Below are 18,146 nucleotides of genomic sequence, written 5' to 3' on the forward strand. Positions count from 1 at the left end.
TATATCCATCTATCTATCTTAATCATCTATCTATCTATCTTAATCAACATATATGTTTGTCTTTTTTCTCTAAGGCCAAACATCTATCAATCACATCTGTATCATCTCTCAGGTGCCAGAAAGATGAGAAGAAAAAGATGAAAAGTATTTTATTTCCTGCCTTTAGGGAGCTTGTAGTCTAATTCATAGCACTGGAGGATAAGTAAATACATAAATATGAGGTAGAATTTGACAAAGAAAAAGGAGGCATCTCAACAATTTATATACATATATTTATGGATACATATGTAAATATATGGATACAGAAAATAATTCTTTATATTGTATATGATACATATGCATAGATTGTCTCATCTTAGAATGTAAAATTTTTAAGGTCTTGAGCATAAATAGGGGACATTTTACTTCTGTTTTTATGTCTCTGAACAAAGTCACAGTGATTGGCACCTACCAGACTGAAGGCCTGTAAAAGCTAAACAGAGGGGCTTCTCTTTGATTCTAGAGGAAAGAGGGAGCCACTGGAGTCTATCAAGAAATCAAGTGCCATGGTCAGACTTATACTCTATAAAAATTGCTTTGACAATTCTGTAAAAGATAGATTAAAGTAGATATAAATTTAAGGCAAGGGAACCAATAAGCATATGACAATAGTCCATGTAAGAGGAGATGAAAGCATGAGCTAAGATGAAGATCACTTGAGCAGAGAGAAGAAAATTAATATAAAAGAGGTTGAGCATATTTAATGATCATGGGGCAAATTCATTAGCTATTTTCAAAGGGTTATGGGAAGTTTAACACACGTAAACTTTAATTACAGCAGAATGCTTCTTGAAGTTAGTATTAGCCTTTTTAAACGTGGCTTTTACCATATTTTAGTATCATTTCTCTAACAAGAGAATTAATTTTACGATTGTAATTAAAACCAATATAAATATGGGACTATGCCAATTTGTTTTGTGCAGAACTTTGTAAGAGTGTGTCTTGTGAATCAGGACCATGGACAAGTCAGTGTGCCTTTTTTTTGGGGGGGGGCAGTTTCCTTAGTTATAAACTAAGGAAGTTAGATGATATGATCTCTAAAGCTCTTTCTAAAATTTTATTGATATTGTAATGTGGAAAGATGGCTGGATTTGGAATTGAGTTCAAATCCCAGCTCTTCTAATAACTACTGTCTGTGTCATTCCATATCTATACAATCAGAAGGCAGAGGATATGTCCTTTAAAAGTCATGACCAGGTCAAATGCTATGGCTTATGATCTATATCCATATTCTCTAGTCACATAAATCAAAAAGCATTTCATTTGATTAAATAAAGTCATCTCATAGCTTCTCGTGGAGTGGTTGAAAGAAGGAATAAAAATAAATCAGAAGTAAAATTGTTGTTCGTCTTCTCTTTCCTCCTTCCTTCTCTCTCTGCTGCACCAGAACTCTCCTACCTCCCCCTCTCAGCACCCAAAACTGACTCCTCTTTGCAGCTTGAGACTTTGGCATGAATGAATGATGAAATATTTGACTGATATAATTTATGATGCTTTGTGTGACAGCCTATTTTAGAGTGCTTGAGGTTTTTACAGTCTCTTGTACTAGTACCTGCTGCTGAAACAAGAGATTACTCTCCTTGGACAGACTGTAATTTAATAGTACAACTGTGTAGTCAGCCTCCTCCTACTGTATTTCACCACCCACTCAAGTCAGCTTTTGATAGATTGGCCTCAGCGTTGTGTTGCCTGAAAATTGAAGTGCTACATATCCTCCTCACAGTCTTAACGGATATATCAAAAGTGAGGAGGGTTAAAAAAAGAACATCTATTCAATGAAACTGAGCTTTTGTTTCTCTTATGTTTCTCTGGAGTATATTTCATGGGAGGGAAAAAGGACTTAAGTCTTTTTTGTAAAATATGAAGTATAAACTTGATAGCATGCAGAGGTTATATGATAGATCTGGATCAACCCTAGGAGTAGAATAGAGGATGGCTTATATTATATGTCATAAACTTATTACATGCTATTCCCATCAAATGAAGTATGAGCATAGACTATCCAGAGAAGATAGGGATTAGATAGATGATTTTATTGATTTATGTGATCCTCAGGAAAAATAACTCTCTCAAATTTTAATTTTCTGAGACTCATAGTCACTGCAGCTCATTGGTACTTACCCTAGAGAATTCAGAAATTAAGTGACCCAATGTGATATAGGCAGTAAGTATCAAGAATGGAACTTGAATTCATGTTTTCCTGGTTTCTAGAGTATTCCATTCACTAAACCATTTCATCTCTAATAAAATGTCCATATGTGAGTAAAGTCTTTTGAATTAAGGATTCTTGGTGATCTTATTTTAAAATATAAATATTCTTAAGAGCCACAGACAGATATATCTATGATTTTCTATTGCTCTTAGAGTAAAACAAATTCCTCAGTTATGAAAACTTTCCAAAATCTGGTTTCTACTAACATTTCCAGTCTTAATTCATATTATTTCCTTTCCACTATCCATTATAATGAACATGGCCTTCATTTTTCAGGCAACCATGAGGCCTAGGATAGTTATCTCTTAGCATGTATGCATTTCTGCAAGTAGTGCTCCATTTTTGAAATGTACTCCATTACTTATCTCTAAAATATTTCATGGCACAATTCAGGTGCATGATGAATCTTTTTCTGATTCTATCTCTCCTTTTCCAACTAATTTTTTGGCATTCTCTTCCTCTTGAACCATCTTTGTACCTTGAAACTATTTCATAGTTTTTGTTTACTTGTGTACATCTTGTGTCTCTCCTGTAAACTGCAAGCATTATGAGGGCTGCTTTATATTTGTCTCCCCAGTACTTAGCATAGTATCTCATGTATTTGACAACAAATATTTGTTGAATTGAGTTGGATTTTCTTGTGAATTAGTTTTTCACTAAATGGAAAGGAACAGAGAACAGAGAAGGAACAAACATTTGTATAGCATCTACTACGTACTAGATAGTATGCCTTTTTTTAAAACAAATATCTCATTTGATGCTTACAACTCTATAAGATAGGTGCTGCTTTATAAAGATAAATCTTTCAAGTTTCAAAATACTTTTTATAACTTTTAGCTTTTTTTAGGCAGGAGATAGGACAAAGGACACTTAAGAATACTCAAACTTTGTTCTGGAGCTAGCTGTATGCTATCATAGAAGGATAGAGCTTAGAAAGGGGAAATGTAGGAGGAAGGAAAGAGAGGATGGGATACATTTTATTTGTTTCATATTTTTGACAGGAACTGGACCTAAGTCCATGGTTGCATGTCCTTATGAGTCTCAGAATCTATTCAGGAGATAAGATGCAAAGGTAAACAATCTTTTTTGCCCTCTGAGTAGGGAGCAGCCTGTAAGGAAACTTTCTCGATGTGAAGACTGGTAATTGTTATGCTTCAAACTTTTAGAGAGTTGATTGGGGACCTGACAGATTAAATGACTTACCAGGATCACATAGTCAGTGTGTATCTGAGATGATAATTAAATGCAAATCTTCTTGACTCCATGACTGGTTTTCTATCCAGTACCCCAAACTGTTTTTTAATGAAATATACAATATTACATGGCAAATATGCCAAAAAGGAACCAAAAATGCTGCATGAGATCTGAGGAGGGAAAGGTTGTTTTTAAGTTCAGGGAAATCTTTCCCACAGTAATGGCATCTGAGCTGACTTTTTAAAAGTGTGGATAGGAATCTAGTAGGTGAAACTGGGTTGAAAAGGCATTTGAGGAACAGGGATAATGTGAATATTAGGCTTATATTATTATATTTTATTATATTTCAGGATTATTTCCTCACAAGGAAATACATTTTGAAATTACAGTAAAAACCGATATGAAAATGTAACTATACAAAATTGTTTTATCCTTAACTTTACAGGAATGTTAGTCTTGGGAATCAGAAGACCCATGTTCTAGCTGTGCTACTGAGCAATTGAATGGCCTTGGGCAAGTCAATATGCCAGTGTCTCTCAGTTTCTTTAATTATAAAATAAGAAGATTAAACTATATGATTTGTAAAATCTCTTACAGGTTTAAAATTTTAGCAGATGAATAAATCAGAAAGATTGATGAATTTGGAGCTGAGCTCAAGTGAGCAAAGGAAAGAGTGAGCAAAGGAATACTCTAGGAATGTGGGCAAAGCTAATAGAAGAAAAGAATGAGAAGTCTGTGTGTGTGTGTGTGTGTGTGTGTGTGTGTGTGTGTGTGTGTGTGTGATGCAGATCAGTAGTGTGTATGGTATATAGAAGTAGTGTGTATGGTATGGTAATAGGAGAAAAAACTAGAAGCTAGGAAGATCCTTGAATTTTAGATAAAAGAATCAAAACTATTCTATTGGATGATAGGGAGCCACTGAAAAATTTTTTATCTGGGAAGTGACAAGAATAAAAATATCATGAAGGATGTTTAATTGGATAATTGTGGTAGAAAGGTCAGTTAAGAGTTTATTGAAATAGTTCAGTTTAGGGGTGGATGAGTAATGAGGGCTTATGGGAGGGGGAAGTATGTGACTATGGAAATAGAATTCCAAGTCATGTGGACAAGTATCATGATCCTTAGAGTTCAAGGGCAAAACAGATCTTAATGATATTTTTAAAAAGTCTTTCCCATTGACAATTGGTGCTGAATTATTTCATGATGCCAAGGTTTGGATGGCAAGAACTTTCTTTAATGGGTCATTAGCAGTTGTGATTGTAGTCCTGCAGAAGCAATTGTCAGGTTTCATCTCCACAAAGAATGCTTCCCAGGATATTTGCAGAGAGCACTAAACTGGGAGCACACCTATTCCCCAAATTCTTGGTTTTAGGATCCTGAACTGCCCCATCACTTTCTGAAGGGAAAGGTGGGAGTGACGGTGACGTGACTTGTCTCTCCCATGCTGCCTTATATGTGTCCCTCAGAGAGCCTTGCTATTTCATCTAGGCTGACTTTTGTGCCTCTATGTGGCACCTGGATGGTAGTTGGTGGGGAAAGGTACCTTTTCTCCGCTGGAGAATGCTTAGCAACCTGTGAAGTATACCTTCTATAATCTCCCACTCTCTTTCAGAAGATTAGAAGGGATCTCCCAGCCCTAGTCTGTACTAATTGCAGATGAAGAAAGCCCCTCCCGCCCAAGTAAAAGGATCTGATGTATGGAGTAATAATGGTTCTGAGGGCAATCTTCTCCCCATTATTTAATGCTCTTGAGCCTCAATTTTCTCATCTGTAAAACAGGGATAACAATGATTGGTATAACTATCTTTGTGGTTGTTGTCCAGTTATTTTTCAGTCATATCTGACTGTGACCCCATTTGTGGTTTTCTTGGCAAAAATCAAAACAAAAAGGAAAAGCCAAATATGGAGTGGAAAAGTGAAAATAGTATGCATAGATCTTCATTCAAACTCCATAGTTCTTCCTTTAGATATGGATTGTATTATCCATCTTGAGTATTTTGGAATTGTCTTGGATCATTTATTCCTGAGAAGAACTAAAATCTATCAGAGCTGATCAGTAGCATCTTTATTCTGGTGGAAAAGAATTAGAAATTGAGGAGATGTCCATTAATTGGAGAATGGCTGAACAAATTGTGGTATATGGTAGTAATCAAATACCATTATGATATAAGAAATAATGAGCTATATTTTCTCAGAAAAACCTGGAGAATTTTACATGAACTGATATGAAGTGAACTGGGTAGCACCAGGAAAATATTGCACACAGTAACAGCAATATTATAATATGGTCAACTGTGAATGACTTAGTTGTTGTAAGCAATTACAATAATATTCAAGACAACCATGAAGCATTTATTATGAAAAATGCTATCCACCCTAAGAGAAAGAACTGATGGAATCTGAATATAGATTGAAGTATACATTTTTATTTTATTTTTCTTAAGTTTTCATTTTGACCTGTTTTCTTTTAGAACATGAACAATATGAAAATACATTTTGCAGTATTACACATATGTAACCTTTTAAAAATAATGCTAACAAAATAAAAATATTAATAATTTATTAGTTATATGCTAATAATTGTTATTTTATTGCCTAGTTATCCTTCATTAATAATTATTACTATTTAATAATAATGCTACAGTCTTTAATTGTTAAATTATTTATCAATTATCATAATAGTCATCTATATTTACATATGTTTTTAAAACACTTTAAATACTCATTTGATCCTTATAACAAGATGTACATGACACATACAAGGCAAATATTGTAGAAGAAAGTGGCAAACCTCTCCAGTGTTTTTGCCAAGAAAACCACAAATGGGGTCACAGTCAGACATGTTTAAAACTAATTGGACAATGACAAAGATAGTTATACCAATCATTGTTATCCCTGTTTTACAGATGAGAAAATTGAGCTTAAGAGCATTAAATAATGGGGAGAAAGATTCCCCTCAGAACTATTATTACTCCATACATCAGATCCTTTTACTTGGCGGGAGGGGCTTTCTTCACCTGCAATTAGTATAGACTAGGGCTGGGAGATCCCTTCTAATCTTCTGAAAGAGAGTGGGAGATTATAGAAGGTATACTTCACAGGTTGCTAAGCATTCTCCAGTGGAGAAAAGGCACCTTTCCCCACCAACTACCATCCAGGTGCCACATAGAAGCACAAAAGTCAGCCTAGATGAAATAGCAAGGCTCCCTGAGGGACACATATAAGGCAGCATGGGAGAGACAAGTCACGTCACCGTCACTCCCACCTTTCCCTCCAGAAAGTGATGGGGCAGTTCAGGATCCTAAAACCAAGAATTTTGGGAATAGGTGTGCTCCCAGCTTAGTGTTCTCTGCAAATATCCTGGGAAGCATTCTTTGTGGAGATGAAATCTGATAATTGCTTCTGCAGGGCTACAATCACAACTGCTAATGACCCATTAAAGAAAGTTCTTGCCATCCAAACCTTGGCATCATGAAATGATTCAGCACCAATTGTCAATGGGAATGACATTTTTTAAATGTCATTAAGATCTGCTTTTAGGGAATTTTTTTTTCAGTGAGGTTTCATGCCTCTTTCCATTTGGCAAATTCTATTTTTTATTAGCACTTTCCATCCATGATTTTTTGCACTTCTTTTTTCATTTAGCCAATTCTGCTTTTTAAGGCGTTCTTTTCTTTAGTGAATTTTTGTATATTTTTTCCCATATGGCCAATTCTGTTTTTCAAGGCATTCTTCTCATTGGATTGTTTTACCTTTTTTTAAAATTTTTTTAACCATTTGACCCATTTTCTTTTTTATGTATTTTTATGCCTTCTTTATCAAGCTGTTGGCTCTTTTCATGATTTTCTTGCATCATTCTCATTTCTTTCCTCAATTTTTCCTCTATCTCTCTTAGTTAATTTTAAAAATCTTTTTTGAAATCTTCCGTGGCCTAGGACATATTCACATTTTACTTGGAGACTTTGGATATAGGAATTCTGACTTTGTTGTCTTCTTTCTAAGTGTGTCACCATGATAACTATCTATAGCCTGATTTTTTTCCTGTTGTTTGCTCATTTTCCTGTTTCTTGACTTTTAACTTTTTGCTAATGTGGGGCTCTGTTTCCAGAGTGAGGGTGTATTATCTCAACCTTCAAGGGCTTCATGCAGCCTTTTCCAGAGCTATTTATAAGGACTTGTAAGTTTTTAGTTTTGCCAAGGTGGTATGATCTAAGAAGACGCATGTTTACTACTTTCCTAGATTGTACTCTGGTTTATTGTGACTATAAGCACTCTTTTCTGCCCTGGATCTGTGATGTCCTATTGTGATTGCAATCTCTGATATGCTAATGCTCCTCCTCTTCCTAAAACTGCCACCCAGAACTGCCACTTGGATCTGAATATGAGCAAAGCAAGAGAGTGCTGTTCCCAGTGTCAGAAGAGACTTCTGGAAGCTCCTTCTGACCAGTTGTTCTACCCTCTTATCATTGTGGGCTGAGAGCTCCTGATTCATCCACTCATCATTCAGCTGCTGATTCATCCACTTCCAAGGCTCTAGCCTGGTTTGCTGGGACCTGGTGTATACTGGTATGGCTTGCACTAAACTATATTAAATTCAACTCTCACTCCTCTGTGACAGATCTTTCCTGCCAAAATTTTACACTGTCCTCAGTCAGAAAATTGTTCCATCATTTTTGAGGCCTTTTAGAACCATTTGGGTAAAAGCTCAGAAAGTGCTTGCCTTCTCTCTGACCTTGTGGCTCTTTCTTTCCTCCCCATCTAGTATATAAGCTAAGAGAAGCATATGGTTTCACTACTGAAGCCAGCTCAGAGTGAGTGATGGTGGTGGTGGCATATATCAAAAAGTTTTATGTTGTATTTATTTTGTTGCTCAGGTAAAGATTCTTGTCACCCCTAGACATTTTCCACTTGTCAGATTTTCAAAAATTCTTATCTTTTCAAATTCTATGATTTCTTTTCTTTTCACATGAAAAACTGTAACCATCCTTGAACCAGAACATTTTCCAGAGGGGTGTGTGTGTGTGTGTGTGTGTGTGTGTGTGTGTGTGTGTATGTGTAAAAAACCTCTAAATTTGTGGATTTGCTGAAGATTTTTTTTACAATTGTGGCAGCACCAGATAGCACACTGAATCCAGAGGTCAGGAGGACTTGAGTTCAAATCCAGATTCAAATCCTTAATACTTACTAGCTGTGTGACAGTGGGCAAGTCATTTAACCCTAGTTGCTTTGCTAAAAAAGAAAAAAGGATTTTTAACAATCTTTAGATTGTTGACTAATATGTCTTTATTTCTTGAAACCTGCAAACTAAAAATCAAAAATAAATAATACTGACATTTAAAGTAAATAATATTCTAATTTGAGTAGTGCAGTTTCTTGGTTGCGGTATCTTGAATGGTCAGGGATTCCTTATTCCATGTGAGCTAATGGCACTCCCTCTGTATTGTTTACAACATATTTTAGTGAGTTTATGAATTTCTTTTACTTACTGTATTTAATGATTCATTGCCATTGTATTCTGTTGATCAACCTCATAGAATTACAGATCTTATCAACTACATCAGCAACAAACATTTATTAAGCACCTACTTTTGTCAAGCACTGTATTAAGTTCTGAGGTCACAGTAAAAGACAAAAAACACAGTTCTTGTCCTCAAAGAACTCATATTCTCATGGAAGAAGGAACAATTAGACAATGATATACATATAAGACGTATAGAGTACAAATGGGAGGTAAATCTCAGATGGAAGGCATTCATAAATGAAGGGGAGAAGTACATGCTAGAAAGGCCTCTTTCAGAAGGTGGGATTTGAACTGAATCTTGAAGAAAGCTAGGGAATCCAGAAATCAGAGGAGAAGAAGAACATTCTAGATATGGAGGACAGATTATTAGAAAAGAGCTGCTATAAACATTGTTATGCATGTGGGTCCTTTCCCAAGCTACAAAAATTGAAATCCTAATGAATCAATTTTTAAATATGTATTGAAAAAACATGCCACATCCATGAAGGTCTTGTATATGGTTTTATTTTTAAATGGCCATCAGCAAATAGAGCAAAAAACTAACAACAAAGTTTAACAATAATAAAATCAAAGCAAAGAGATATGTTGGGATTTGACCCTGTTCTACATCTTGTAGCAACAATTTAGCATCCAGGAATATGAGTAAGTGAAAAAAGACCCCAAAACACCTGAACAATAATCATAATCATTATCAATTCATTATTTTAAATTAGTAGATTTATTCCTTATGTATGTGTTTGTCTTTAAATATCCTCCTGAATATGCATTTGTGTTTGATTTCAGTTACAAAAACTTCAGTTATGAAGTTTTTTTTTGGGGGGGAAGGCTGTACTCTAATAAGTTTTTAATTCATCCAAAGAATGATCAATGATAAGAAGCTAGACTCAGTTAATAGCTTAGGTTTGAACAAGCTTTCAGAGTTTCCCATGCCTAGCAAGAAAGTCAATTAATAGTGAGCATATCCTCTCCCCTTCCTTTCTTTCCCTCCCCTTTCCCTCCCTTTCCTTTCTTTTTCCTTTCTTCTGTCCTTATTCAGTCAGAACTGTCTTCTCAAGGGAGTGAGGTGGGGTGGGATATGTACCCTTTTGTTTGGGTTATTATAAAAACAACAACAACAGGAAAAGAGCAGAATATTTTATAGCCAAAGAAGTTTTGACTTGAAAATACTTAACTCTCCATAGAGAAAATACTAAGATAACTCCAGTCTATAGTGAGAGATAATATGGTAAATCTGATTAAGATCCCTAAATATTAGTTCTAAAATAGTTTCCATGATATGTCAAGGGCTTTATAGGACATGACATCATACATAGTCTTGCCCAGATAATTTGCAAGCTAAAACAAATGAAGAAAGGATAACATCTGAAGATATGTGTGACACATCTGCTAATATAATGAATGCCACTGACTTTCTATTACTTTTAGGATCAAATATAAAATCCTTGATTTGGCTTTTAGAGACTTCCATAACCTGGCCTTTCCTGCCTTTCCAGGACCCTTGCCTCTTATTCCCTTCCAAGTACACTATAATCCAATGATACTGACCTCCTTGCCATTTCTCACGCATGGCATCGTGTTTCTCAGCTCTAAGTCTTCTGGTCTGTTTTTGCTGGAATTCTCTCCTTCCTCATCTTCACCTCCTGGCTTTTCTAGTGTTTTTTTGAATTTCAGCTAAAAGCTTATCTACTATTCCAAGCCTTTCCCAGTCCCTCCTGAGATAATTGTACTTACACACACATACACACACACTCACATGTATGTATGTATTTATATATATATTCACAATTTATCCTGTATATATCTTGTTTGAATATATATAGATTATTGATCAGAGAAATGCAAATTAAGACAACTCTGAGATATCACTACACTCCTGTCAGATTGGCTAAGATGACAGGAAAAAACAATGATGAATGTTGGAGGGGATGCGGGAAAACGGGGACATTGATGCATTGTTGGTGGAGTTGTGAACGAATCCAGCCATTCTGGAGAGCGATCTGGAATTATGCCCAAAAAGTTATCAAACTGTGGCATACCCTTTGATCCAACAGTGTTTCTATTGGGCTTATACCCAAAGAGATACTAAAAAAGGAAGGGGACCTGTATGTGCCAAAATGTTGTAGCAGCCCTGTTTGTAGTGGCTAGAAACTGGAAAATGAATGGATGCCCATCAATTGGAGAATGGCTGGGTAAATTGTGGTATATGAATGTTATGGAATATTATTGCTCTGTAAGGAATGACCAGCAGGATGAATACAGAGAGGCTTGGAGAGACCTACATGGACTGATGCTAGCGAGATGAGCAGAACCAGGAGATCATTATACACTTCGACAACGATATTGTATGAAGATGTATTCTGATGGAAGTGGATTTCTCTGACAAAGAGACTTAACTGAGTTTCATTGGAGAAATGATGGACAGAAACAGCTACACCCAAAGAAGGAATACTGGGAAATGAATGTGAACTATTTGCATGTCTTCCGATTTATTTTTACCTTCTGAATCCAATTCTCCTGTGCAACAAGAGAACTGTTTGGTTCTGCAAATATGTATTGTATCTAGGATATACTGCAACATGTTTAGCATATATAGGACTGCTTGCCATCCTGGGGGGGGGAGGAGGGAGGGAGGGGGAAAAAACGAAACATAAGTGATTGCAAGGGATAATGTCGTGTAGAAATTATCCTGGCATGGATTCTATCAATGCGAAGTTATTATTAAATAAAATAAAATTTATTATAAAAAAAAAAAAAAAAAAAAAAAAAAGAAAAGTTGCTATTATGGTAGCACAACTCACTTTTCTTTCTTTTGTTTTTGAGGTTTGAATTTTTTTATTAAAATTTTTTATTTTCAAAACATATGCTCGGATAATTTTTCAACACCAATCCTTGCATAGTCTTGTGTTCCAAATTTTCTCCTCCTTCCCCCATCCCCTCTCCTAGTTGGCAAGCAGTCCAATATGTTATACATGTTAAAAATACGTTAAAATATGTAAACATTTATACAATTGTCTTGCTGCACAAGAAAAATCAGCTCAAAAAAGAAAGAAAATGAATAAGAAAACAAAATGCAAGTGAACAACAACAAAAAAGAGTAAAAATGCTATGTTGTGGTCCACACTCACTCCCCACATTCTCTCTCTGGGTATAGATGGCTTTCTTTGTCACAAGATCATTGGAACTGGCCTCAGGCATCTCATTGTAACTCACTTTTCATGAAGAACTTCTGATTATTCATTATTCTGATTATTATTATTGTTATGTGATAATTATTATTAATAATTATTATATTGATAATTATGAATGAATATGATAATGATTATGATTATCATGATTATCCTTCATCCTAAAAAAAAAAAAAAAAAAAAAAAAAAAAAAAAAAAAAAAAAAAAAGTCTCATTGGAGACCTGCTTTATTTCTACCGAACATAATAAAGCTGAAAAGATCTTAGTAAAAAAAAAAAAAAAAAAAAAAAAAAAAAAAAAAAAAAAAAAAAAAAAAAAAAAAAAAAAGAATATATATAGATTATACATATATATAATCTAGCCCCTTAGATTATATACTTCATAAGAACAGATACTGCTTTTTCTTTCTTTCTTTGTATTTCTATGGCTCAACAAAGACCCTATCACCTATTAAATACTTAATAATCTTGTGATAGACCTCTGCTTTAATAAGAAGCATATTAAAGGAATCTTATCATAACTAAATGCTGCTTGTTTTAAAGTCTTCTTCTTTCTGGTGTTATATGTACACAGTTTTGACTTTATACTCTAGATTCCTGACCGGGGTGGGGTGGGGGAGGAGGGTTGATGGGGGGGCCAATCATTTTCCTTGATTTATGTTATCCGTGAAGGGAGTCAAGACTGTATGCTGGAAAGAACATTGACTCCAATGTTAGAAACCTGGGGAGACCTGAAATTGAATACTACCTATATAACTTTGGTCAAATCACTTAATTTTCATGAATTTCAGTTAGTTTCCTTATCTTTATAATGAAAGAGTTGGATTAGATAGCCTCCTAGGTAATCTTCTTCTGTATATCTATGCTACTATGGTATTTTGTAGTCATTGAGAGCCTGCCAACTTTCTATTCTCCCGGTTTCATTTTGATTAATAGCTTATGGTCATTTTCATTATTTGTCTCATTCTTATATGTGGCTTCTACTTTTTACTTGCCATTTTTCTTTCCACCTAATCTCTGTTCCTATACTGCTCATGGTCCCAATGTGGCTATTGTTGTTTATCCTCTGTTCTTGAGGAGGACCATGACTTCTGGAAGGTCATGAAATGACTTGCAAATGAATTGGATTTAAGTAAGGAAGGACTATGCAAAGTTCCATCCTCACTTTCTCTCCAGGAGTTCAGTGGCAAGATACAGATTGGGACAACTGGATTTATTCCCAACTGCATATATTAAAAGAAAACTTGAGGGGACAGGTTGAGAGAGATTCTTGACAACTTCAAGACAAGGTTTTAAACTTGTAGTGGAGAGCCAGTAGCCAACTCTTTTTAACATTCTTTGAACATGTCATTACTACTACTACTACTACTACTACTACTACCACCACCACTACTACTACCACTACCATTACTACTACTATTTCTCCTTCACCAACTTCTTACCCTCCCCTTCCTTCTTCTTCTTCTCCTCCTGATGAAGACATTTAAAAATTATTATTGAAAAAAAAAGGTTTTGTGTTTGGTTGTTTTTGTTTTAATTGTCATTGTTCAGTTATTTCACTTGTGTCCAACTTTGTTTTTTTTTTTTCTTGGGGTTTTCTTGGCAAAATACTGGAGTGATTTGTCATATCCTTTTCCTGCTCATTTCATATATGAACTGAGGCAAACAGCATTAAATGAATTATCTAGGGTCACACAGCTCATAATTGCCTAAGGCCAGATTTGAACTCAGGATGATGAATCTTCTTGACTTGAGACCTGGTCCTCTATCTGATATACTACCTAAATTCCTTAGGTTTTTGGTTTTCAAATGGTCATTAGCAAAACAATGTAAAACAGACAGACAAAATGTTATGACAATAATAAACCAAAGCAAATAAATCTGTTGGTATTCAACCCGTTCTATATTTTGAAGTTTTACTCTTGGTTCACAGGACAGTATGAACAAGTGAGATAAAACCAATAATCATACCCAATATCTTTAATTTATAATTTTTAATTAATAACATGTATATATACATATATGTGTGTATATATACATATACATACACATGTGTAACATAAAATATGACAACTAGGTGGTGTGGTAGATAGAGTGCGGGCCTTGGAGTCAGAAGGAATCATCTTTGTGAGTTCAAAGTCGACTTTAGTCACTTATTAGCTGTGTGACCTTGGGAAAGTCACTTAATTCTGTTTGCCTCAGTTTCCTTAACTATAAAATGAGCTAGAAATGCAAATGGAAAACCATTTTGGTATCTCTATTTAGAAATCCCCAATTGGGGTCATAAAGAATCAGACCCAATTTAATGACTGAACACAGCAATATGACATGGGGATATATATATATGTGTATGCATTTCAATATAATTTCTGAATGTGGCTTTGTCATTTATTTCAGAGACAAAAATGAATAAAGGATTTAGGGGACGCTATTGATTTTTCATTTTTTAAAATTCATCCAAATAATGATCAATGGTTTAAGTTTACACAGACATTATCTAGGCTTCCATACACATAAAAACAAGTTGATTTAATATTTATCTTATCCTTTAAAAAAGTCTATTTTGCTAATGTATTATATCATCAACTAGTCCACTAATACAGGTACATAATTTATAAATAAATATACTTATATTGGGATAGTTTGTTTATTTTTTAACTAATGTAGTGATTTAAAAAAGAGAAAATGAAAAAAAAAACTTGGAGATGAATACATAGCCCATTAATTTCATAGAAGGGTAAACTGAGCTAAGCAAGGTGAAGTGACTTATTAAAAGTCATACTTTACTAGTGGTCAACATGGTACTAGAACATAGATTCTCTTACTTTTGATCTAAGGGTCTTTTTATTATACCACACCTTTTTTTTCTTGTGTGGTGATAGTCTCAATATAAACATTTATGACTCAAATAGAAGTAGTCTTGCCACTTTTGCTGCTTTTTCAGTTCATCATAAGGGACACTAAAATATTGTCTTTTATATAGCATTTTAATACACAATTGCATTTTTATTTGTTGTCTTATCACATTTTTCAAAAATAGCTAGAATTCAACAGTTTGATGGCGATAAAGATTTTGGGGTTACTCTAATCTCTTCCCTGTGGATTACCCTCAGTTATTCTAAAGGGCAGTGGTTGGAGCTCCAGGACAAAAAGTCCTAAGTTCAAACTTGGCCTCAGACATTTATTAGCTATGTGACTTTGGGCAAATCACTTAACCCTGTTTGCTTCCGTTTCCTGTAAAATGAACTGGAGAAGGAAATTACAAACCACTCCAAAATTTTTGCCAAGAAAACCCAAAAAAAGGGCACAAAGAACCAGAAATGATTGAAAAATGACAAATCAATAACAAAATAGTTCTTTGAAGCTTTGATGAGTCTAATTTAGAGCTAAATACTTCACTTAAGTATATAACTACTTTCTGGCTCATTATTCATTGCAAGATTTAGGGACCCTTAGTAACCATGACTTATTTTGGTCATTGACCAAAAGTGACATTTGTTGTTTTTTAGCTAATACTATTTTACAGGATATAGAGCTTTTTAAAAAAACTGAATGAAGAGAAGAAAATCGGTTACTTAATCTGTTCTTAAAGTTTCATCAAATCTATTTCAAAATATTTTTCTATTAGGTATATTTATTAAGTCTATGCCTGACATGTCTAAAAGATCATGTCTGAATTATTTACCTTTTATAGCCATGAGGTTGAGGCCCATGAGGAGGCAGCTAGGTATCTCAGTAGATGTAAGGCTGGACTTGGAATAAAGAAAACCCAAGTTTAAATCCAATCTTAGATACTTACTATCTCTGTGATACTGGGCAAGTCATTTGACCCTCATTGCTTTAGTTTCCTCAACTATAAAATGAGCTGGAGAAAAAATGGAAAATACTATATGTCTTTGCTAAGAAAAACCCAAATAGAATTCATGAAGAGTGAACACTACTGTACAACAAGAGATCCATGAGTAGGTGGTGATTATATAAGAGCAAATTAATCTGATCAATAAAGCCTTTCAGCTACCTTGAAGATCAATCATAGTCCTTCATGCAACTTTGTTCTCTTTTAATAGATAACACCATAACTTAATTTTACAGCTATATTTGTATATTATAACTGTATAATTATATTTAATTTTTTTTAAAATGAGAGTGAGAATTAGTAAGAAGTTCAGTTGGTCAAGACTCCAAAGTATAGATAGAGGAGTAATAGAAAATAAGACTGGGAATATCAACTGGGACTAGTTTATGAAGATCTTTAAATACAAATTGGATATTTTAATCTTCACAACTCTTAAACTTTTTTTGTTCATTATATAGAACTAAATGTATACTTAAAGTTGCAAAAGTGAGGAAGGAATTATTTATTCAACAAAATTTGGAAAAACTGTTTAAGAGTTGGATAAAAAATGGAAGATAAATCCAAATCTCATACCATGTATCACAATAAACTTTATATGGGTCAGTGTTCTAATTATATATTTAAAATCACCTCACAAAAACAGGATGGGTAATATCTTTCCCAACTGTGGAGAGATGAACAAATCCTCAGCCATTCATAATTAGGAAATAGTAGTTTTAAAAAATTAAAGAATTAAATTATACATACATTATACACATATATGTATATGTACATAGCTTATACAGTCAAAAAACATTTTCAGAATAAAAAGAAAATACTTAAAATCAATTATTTGAATAAAAATCAAACATCCCACAATGTATTAAGAATTGATGTAAATAAATAAGCAAATTGTCTAAAAAATAAGTGGTTAAAGCATATGAACAGACAAAAAATAAGACACATAATTATCACCAAGTTTATGAGAAAAAAGAAACACGAACATATCTCTACTAGAGAAATGTACATTAAAACAACTCTGAAACAATATCTTACAACTTATCAAAATGGCAAGATAAAAACATGATGAAATTCATCATTGGCATGGTTAAGGAAAAGAGATACATTTTTATACCAATAATGATTTTTGATTTGTCTTTTTATGATACTAATATGAAATTATGCAAGAAGAATTACAAATATATCAATAACCTTTGATCCAATGATATTTATCCTTAAAAAAGTTATTGACTGAAAACAAAAAGAATCATTTATGTATGGATATGATATCCAGGATCTTACTAGGAATTTTTTTTGCCTATAAATGATACCTTTTAGACAAAAAAAAAATTTCCTAGTAAAATCCTGCATTTAGAATTGAGAGAGACCTTAGAGGTCATATAGCCTTATTCCATTATTTTAAAAATGCAGAACTGAGACTTAGTGAGCATTACATTGTACCAATTTCCCTTAATTTTTTAATGGAAAAAAAAAGTACTGGAAAAAGACTGTAAGTATAACATTTAGGAAAGAAATATCTGAACAAATGATAGTATATTAATTTAATGGAAAATTACCATAAAATAATAAAAAACAGAAATGAGGGAAGAGATAGTATAAGATGAACTAAAGGGACACATGTGTACCAATAGCAATTATGTAAATTATAGAAAACATAATAAAAGTTCTAAATTTTACATTTTTACAAAAATGTATAAGAAATCACAAAAACTAATCTGACAATTTTTTTGCTATATTGTTCAAAGTTATATATATTTATATAGATATACATGTATGACACATTTGTTATATATACATACATGTAAATGGATATGCAGGTTTTTTAAAAAAAATCTATATATTCTCAGGCACTTTAATTTTATTGTGTTTGGGTTTCTTATTGGTGGTTTTATTTTCTTTTCCTTTGTTCTTCATTGTATATTTAATGCTTACACTTGTGAATGGAAATTAAAATGTAATGAAATTATTCTGACTTTTTAAAAGGAAAACTTAACAGTTTCACTTTGTTTTGAGAAATATACAAATAATTAAATCCAAAAGGTGTGTTATTGAGTATGGAGAGGTAAAAAGACCTGTGAAAACATTGCCTTAATATTTGGCTTTCTTCTTGAAATTTGTTTGGAGGAAATTTGCCTTCTGA

This window comes from Antechinus flavipes, chromosome 3, assembly GCF_016432865.1.
Source record: "Antechinus flavipes isolate AdamAnt ecotype Samford, QLD, Australia chromosome 3, AdamAnt_v2, whole genome shotgun sequence".
Lineage (NCBI taxonomy): Eukaryota > Metazoa > Chordata > Mammalia > Dasyuromorphia > Dasyuridae > Antechinus > Antechinus flavipes.